We start from the raw sequence: 8096 nt of genomic DNA, 5'->3' as shown, positions 1-8096 counted from the left end.
TCCGGGTCCTGGGTAAAGTCCCCGGGAGCCTGGCGGAGAGGCCGCCCCGCCGTGTGTCCCGTGTGCCCAGCCCGCTGCGCTCCCCGCCGGCCGGGAGCGGACACCGAGGCGGCTGCGGGGCTGCTTCGGCAGCGCCGTCCCGGAGCAGCACAGGAGCAGCCCGGCCGTGTCCCCGGGCGGAGCGGAGGTGCTGGGTTGAGGCACAGCCCGGCGCTGTCCCCGAGCAGAGCGGAGGTGCTGGGTCGGGGCGCAGAGCGGAGCTGCTGGATCGGGGCGCAGAGCGGAGCTGCTGGATCGGGCGCAGCCGAGCCCGCAGAGCGGGACGCGGGGACAGCGAGGGACGGAGCCCGCACCGCCCCAGCCCCGCACCGGCGCTGCCTTCGGGCTTCACGCCGTCACCCCGCTCCTCCTGGGTGAAGAAGAGGTCTCCAGGCAACAATCGAGCTCTTCTGAATGAACTCCGAGCGGTTTTCATGAGCGACGATTTTTGGTTTTTCTCCTCGTCAAGCAGAAAGTGCTGCCTACGATACAAGAACTTATGAGCTTAAGGTTTAAACAGCATAAAGTAACAAAACAAAACATCAAAACTCCCTCTCAATGGGGGTCTCGTGGTTCACCCCCGCCCCAAACTAGAACTAGGAACTCAGGAAGATCTGAACGAATTAAACATTTAAAAGGAAAATCAAATGACTTGCCAAGTATTAAATTCCTTGAAAAGTTCGTTTCAACTTAATGTTAACTCCCACAGAATTGACCAGTGTTTATCTGAATGCTCAAAAAATCCAGCGTACACCCCTTGATGATCTGGGTGGCTGAATATCTCCCTCTCCCCCTTCTCCCCCCAAACAGCTGCAGCCAGAACTCCTTAATAGCCAGTAAATTCAATCTTTTATCTGAATGCCAACAAAGAAAGGATGAATTCAGAAACCTTAAATAGACCTACTGTTGACTTCAACACAGCTTGAAACAGCCTTTTTTAATAATAAAATATTCCAAATTTTTAGTGTGTTTGTATCAAATTACATTTCCTCTTAAATGAGGAGATGGCAACATTTCTGTTACTTAGAATTTTAGAATGGCATAACACAGCAATGAAATCATTATTATCTGAAGCTGTTTTAAACTCCCATAGATTATGTCTAGAACAAGCCATTTCTGGCCAGCACAACTAAGAAAATTTTGTGTGAGTCAAGAATTAAATTGAATGTCCTCAGGTTGGAAAACAGTAACCTTGTTTTCACCTTGTTCTCACTAATGCAATTTCACTGAGATCCTCCTTAAAGTTTCCTGGACTTATTATCTGTAACTAAATGCACTGATTTTTTTGGATGGCCATAGGATCTATATTTAAGTGGAATTAAAGTAAACAGTGCATCTCAACAATTTCAAGTAAAATACATTACAATACATTACCTTGGGTTCTAGAGTTAAGGGAAATTACATTTAGAAATCAGTATTTAATTAGGTTGTTGGATTGCACAATAAAGATACAAAATCAACCTTATCTCTTTGTTTGGGCATCTACTAGCCCACACAATAATGACTACAGCAGTTTAGTATCATCTCTAGATGCAGATTTGGTTTTTTTAAGATTATATTTTTAAAAGCATGCTTATACATCTTATTTCCTTATTGTATGATACTGTGACAGGAAGGAAATGAAAGATGTTAAAATGTTAAAATTTATATTAGCTACTGCATTCTATCCTTAGTGTGCACAGTTAAGAATACTTGGAGACTTTAAGTGCTTCAATATTTTTATGTATCTATACTACTTCATAACTTAACTCTGAAATTCTTTATCATATTAAAAAAAAAATAAAAGAAAAAAACCCAACCCAACCAAACTAAATGCATCCATATAAAATTCTTCCTCTAGTTACTACATGACCTTAACTTACTTCCATCTTACTGTCATTTTTGTTTTGCTTGAGAATTCTTTTTTTTAAATAGCAGTCTTACTCTTGCAGCGTTCCTAGAGAATGTTTTTCCCCCAAGACTATTAATCAGGTGAAAGCTTGAAGACTTTGTCATCTTGCTGCACATTCAAGCAGCAGCTAGAAAAGGACAGCTCTAGTGTGGCTTGAAGATCTTTCTTGACTCCTGTCTTTGACCTTCCCATTTCAAGTGCTACAATTATTTTCCTTTCTTATTACCATGGCAGGATTCCAAAATCATCCTTTACAAAGGTCCTGTGGCAAACAGGACTTATAGCAATTAAGTATTTTCAGCAGACCAGTATAAACCAAGAGAAGTCATTTGCTGGATTTGTCTGTAGAAAGAAAAAACAATTTCCCCAAACAACCAGATTTCAGATAGAATTGCAAGAGATCTGTTCTCATAGTAGTAAAATAGCCTCCAACATTCATGTACACAGACATATCCATAATGTATGTTGGCCCTGAAAGATTCCTTGGAGGGCAGAGGGAGAGATCAAATAGAGGTCAAGTGAGTAACTGTTTATAGATGGTTAACTAGAACGACAGAGAACTGTGGTAGCTGCTTTTGTAGCAGTATTTAAAAGTTTAAGCTTGCTTCCCTGGGAGTTTTGCATGTGATTTCAGTGGATATGAAATCAGCCCTTAAGGGCAGACTCCATCTCTTCTTTTATCCCAGCAGAGTGCATCCCAACTTGGTCTAACCTTTCACGAAGAAACTCAAAACGTGATAAATTTTGCTTGGGTTTAAGTTTTGTTATGAACATAGCTCTTGGCCTCGCTGCAAGGAGTTTCCTGAAGCTTGGGGTAAAGCAGAGCCAAGTTTGCCGTGCTCTGCCTCTCCCTCTGAGCACCAAGCTGACACCACGGAGGGGCTTTTATTCCAGGAGTGTTTCAAACTGTGTGGCTTTGCTTGGGTTTCGCTTGGACTGTTCAGGTTCACTGAGCTTGCAGGCCACTGCAAGGAACCTGGACCCCAGCAGTAAAGGCCCTCTATTCCCAGCCAGAGGAGGTACCTGGGAGGTCTGGCCAGGGCCGAGCTCAGCTCTGCCTTTATTCTCTCTCCATGGGAAAGTGATGCACAGACAAGCAGAGCATTGGAAGTGAAACGGTTTAAGAGTCTGCAGGGAAAAGATTTAGCCCAGTGTCCAGGTCAGAATGGTCAGGGGTCCTTACAACACCCATCTCATTTCTTTCAGGCTTTCATTTGACTAATCGAATATGAGTCACATGCCTCTTGGGATTTTTTTTTCCTTCTGTTATTATTTGCTTTTAATCTAAGATAGGCATGAACAAAACACCATAAACCAAATACCTATAGACTTTGGGGATTTTCAGACTCTGAAACAAACTTCCCAGCTGCATTCTTCCTCAACAAAGACCAGGGTTTTGTCTATATTAACAACTTGTGAGGTGAGAATAAGAACAGATCTACGGAGCAAAGCAGTCATTTTATTTCATTTTAAGGGTTTTTTTTAGTCTAGCTGTAGTCTTGCCCTAAGAACTAAATTGCTATTTGGCAAGAGGATTATGTGCCCTTCTGGAGTTAATTTTATGATTTTTTTTTTTATCCTAAAACAATCTCCTTCACACATTCAGAGACAACTCTGCCATGGAAATCAGACAGAGATAGGGCTTCAGGAAGAAAAGCAGATCCCGGTTACAGCGCTGCGGAGGCGCGAGCCCCGCCGGGTGCGCAGCCGGGCAGCGCCGCCGGCTCCCGTTGGGTGTCCTGGGGAGCCCTCTAGTGCTGGAGAGCGCTCGGGCCAAGCCTCTCATCCACCGCGCCTCCGCTGCTTTTAAAAGTCTGCTTCTTGTTCCCTTTCTTTTTCTTTATATTTTTATTATTCTTATTTTTTCCCCCTTCTTTTTCTTTCCAGTTTTCTTCTTTCCCCCTCTTTCCCCCCTTTTTCTTAACGTCTTCCTTTCTGCAAATATTCAGGAAAAATCAGAAAATTGGAATTTTTATACATGCCTTTTTATAACTAAAAAAAAATCCATTATTTTAGTGTTGCTTTGCAAAAGTCCTAGAGGCAATTAAAACTCTGAATATAGTCATCTTGGGAAAGAGGAACCACAGAGTTACATCACATAAAATATAAGAATAACCACAGAGCCACATCACATAAAAGCCCAGAGTAATAGGTAGGATAAAAAATGAGCAAGGAGAAAAGGATGAGTGAGGGAAAGGCTATGTGCTATGTGCCCATAGTGTGCTGTGTGCCCAGAGCCAGGCATTAGGGGCTGGGCAGCATATTCAGGAAATACCTGCCTGCTGATGAGGCAGATAAATCTGGTTTAGAGATTTGTTTCCGGGCTATGGGCAGCTTTATTATTCTCACATTGAAGCAAGATCCAGCAAAGGGATTGTTTATGGTGGTGGAAACATTTCATTGGCTGGAACTGTTCTGACATTCATCGTGCAAAGTTGCCAGATGGCAAAAATGTTTCATTTGCAATAAACAATCATTAACATCACTTAAGATACATGTCACTCTCATGACAAGAACATGTGTCTTACAGGTCCAGGCCTAACTGGGGTGTGGAGATTGGGACACAGCAAATGCAATGATTTGCTCACTTGCTGGAGTGGTGTTTTACTCAGAACTGTCCTGGAACTTACAACCAATAGCTGACTGCATGACTGAGGTTTTCAAAGCCAGCTCCTAAACCTTTGCTCACTTAGAGGGAAACACTCGGCCAGAGATGAGGCCCTGAAGGACACACCTGTGACCTGCCATGACTCCCCCAGCATGTTAGCAGAAATATCAGCTGGTCATTTCTCCTCCTTTGAGCAGCTCTGGTCTTGTGGCTGTAGCTACTCTTCCTCTTTCTGCTTCAGCATTTTGGGTTTGAATTCATGTTTCAGGAGATTATCACCATTCATACCAAAACACAGAGGGAGTAAGACCAGTTGGTACTCCTAGAGTATCATTCAACATAATGGATCCCAGGCTGCTTATAAAACTTCAACCTTCCTCAAAGAGCATCAGAGCTGTTCAGTTACCAGACATGGAGAAGTACAGTAAAGCCATCTAACCCTCTTTTCTCACAGTGCAGGGTTGTTTCTGATTGAAGATTTATGGCCATTGTGTTCAATTGGTGCTTAAAAGTTTTTAGAGATTCAGCTTCTATTTCTTCCCTCAGGAGGTCTTTCTATAGTCCAATATGACTTTCCATCAGAAGTCTTTCCTTCCTAATGTCTCTACTTTTAAATCCTCCCTTCTGGAGCATAAAAAATCTGTTTATGCTAATTTACTACTTTAGAATATTCCTCTCTGGAGATGGTTTCCATTTCCTCTTTGACCCACACAACAAATTATAAATGTCCCTCTTATTTCATTGTCCTATATCATGAGTCCTAAAAATGTTGCTCTTGTTGTATCTCAGTTCACTGAGATTTATAGTATAAAAAAGGCACTGAGATTTAAAGTATAAAACCACCTAGACACTGCTGCTGTGTAGGTGGTTTTATACTTTTAAGCCTTTGTGGCTTTGTTAGCTCACTAAAGGCAGTTTACATGCCATTTTCAACCTGGCAAAGACCATATAGGTAAGGGATTCATACAGACTGAATTTCATGTCAACAAGTTTAGCCATGATTTTAATTGACCAGACTGGAACACAAATGTGCAAACAGCAAACATTTGAAAAAAGCATCTGTGTAGGGTTTGTAATCTCATTTTTAGGAGTTGCTCAAAATTACTCACCTCAGAAAAATCAGTACATTCATAACTATATGGCTGCAGGAATTGGTTCTTCAGGATTTGCTTCATTCCATAAAAAATACTGAGATCTAAACCAGGCAGTTTAGAAGAAAATTTGTTAGACAGTTTTGCGTTTCTTCTAATCTGCAGTGACTGCTCACATTTTCAGGAAAAAGAACTACTCAAAACGTGTGTATGTGTATTTAAACTCCTGCACCACCTTCTTGTTTTGTGACATGTCCATTAAGCTAAGCCCTAAGAACATGACATACACATTAAGCTAAGCTCTAAGAAAGTCAGGCTCCCACAAGGGAATAAAGTAGGTGTTTAAACTTGGCATAGTCACCCCCTTCACACATGCATACAATCAATTCCCCAGCACAGTTTACTACAACTTTTTTTGGTGTGTGTTAATTTAGCATGTACACAAAGCTCTGACAGTGTATCCCAGGTGGAGGGACTGATCCTTGGCCCCACTCCCATTTTGTAGAGCAAACACAGCACAGAGGTGTCAACATCTGTTAGAGCTTCACAGCTGGACATTCCCCACGTGCAGTCAAGTGCCCAACTCAAATCTGCCTGGTGCTATCACCCTGCCCTGCTGCAGCTCCTTCAGTGGTGTTTGGGGACTGCTGTGGGACCTGAGCTGGGTGGGTAACAGGAGCAGAGAGACCTCACTGGGCAGGACTGGTGTGGGACCTGGGCTGGGTGGGTAACAGGAGCAGGGAGACCTCACTGGGGCAGCTCTGGTGTGAGACCTGAGCCTGGTGTGGGACCTGGGCTGGGTGTGTTACAGAGCAGGGAGACCTCACTGACAGAGCACACCCAGCTGCCAGCCCCAGGGCCAGTTGCAGATGCAGAGGAAGATGCATGAGAGCACTACAAAGGCCACATTATTTCAGATCAAAGGTCTGTGTAGCTCAGAATCCTCTCTCCAGCCATGCTCAAGAGCAGATGCTCAGGAGTGGAGGGCAAGCATGGCTGAAGCTCCCTGCAGCAAGCCCTCCCAGCACATGGCCCGGAGCCTGGGCTCAGCTCCAAGGAGGATGTGGAGCTCCTAACATCCCACTGATTTCAGCAGTTTCAAGCAGGTTTCGCATCATTTGATTTTAGCAGGGAATCAGAAACTTCAGTAGAAAGAAAGAGCTGTGGATATTGACTCTGGTTTTTGAAAAATTTTGCACTGTTCTCCCTGAAAAAACAAAATCCAACTTCCTCCCCGACCCCATCCTGATTATAAACAGCTTTTTTAGCTCCTGCAATATCTGAAAAACTGCAGTTGGAATTTATAGAATTATAAATGTCTGCCCTGAAGATAAAGTCAAGAACACCTGGAAACAAGAATAGTACTGTCCTTCCTTGCCCAGCAGGAGCTCATGGCAATATCCCTGTGCAATAAAGTACCTATCAATAACCTCATTGGAAAAGCCCAAATGGTAGAGCTACTAAGGCAGCAGGCACCAGAAAGGGAACTCAGAACAAAGAGAGACTTTAGGCTTGAAAGATCAGTCCTAGAATGCTACATCTGTGAGGTTACAATGGTCTTTCTCCCCATGTCCAGTTAGCAAATTATAGGCAACTAGCTTTTCTTGTGAAAAAGAACAAAATTAATTTGTGCAGTGTGCCCATCTAAGGATATAAATCCTGTTTTTTTGCAATCCCTTTTCCCAGAACAACACCACAGCAAACATCCCCTTCTCTGGTAACTGAGGAAATGAGGAGAAGGAATGTGCCTGGACCAAGCCACTCTGCACAAGAGGCCAGTATCTGATGTGCTGGCTCGTAAGTGACACAAGAAGATTTTCTCTGGATTTACAGCCTCATTGGTTCCGTGGGGGCTGTAGTTTTCCCTTTTACATTTCTTGGAGGTGCTGCATGCACTCTCAAACAGGAGATCTGATGTGGAAACAAAAGCTTTTCAGATCTCCCACAGAACGTGGCTTTTTCCTCCCAAGCAAACACCCTGACCAGGTGGACTGCCTGCAGCTGTGATGCAGGAGCAAGTGTAAGTTGTTTAAAGGTCATAAAAACCCTTGGGCTTAGCTTTTATTTGTGGAAGAAAAACCCAGGTGGCAGACGCTGCTCTGCACTCCTCCCAACACGTGCCAGGAGAGTGAGCCTGCCTGAGAGCTGTCTGTAACACAGGTGAAGGAGAAAGCAGCTGGGTGGCTGTATGAAATACATCTCTGTGTAGACATTGCTGTGCAATGTTCATTGTGGGTCTGTGGGGTCCCTCCTGGCCTCCAGCTGCCATCTCAGAAATACCTGGGTCTCAAGCATCTTATCACCTGACAGGCACACTGCACATGTGAGCTGTTCCAAACAGCATCAGAAGCCTACATCTAGGTATCCAAATCCAACACAGAGGATTCCATCTATAATGGTGTTTTATTCCTATTTTAAGAATGGAAGAACCAAGGCAGAGTGTTATTCTGAATATTGACTGCAAGAG

The sequence above is a fragment of the Agelaius phoeniceus genome, chromosome 9 (assembly GCF_051311805.1).
Source record: "Agelaius phoeniceus isolate bAgePho1 chromosome 9, bAgePho1.hap1, whole genome shotgun sequence".
Lineage (NCBI taxonomy): Eukaryota > Metazoa > Chordata > Aves > Passeriformes > Icteridae > Agelaius > Agelaius phoeniceus.
Note: the sequence above shows the minus strand (reverse complement) of the source record.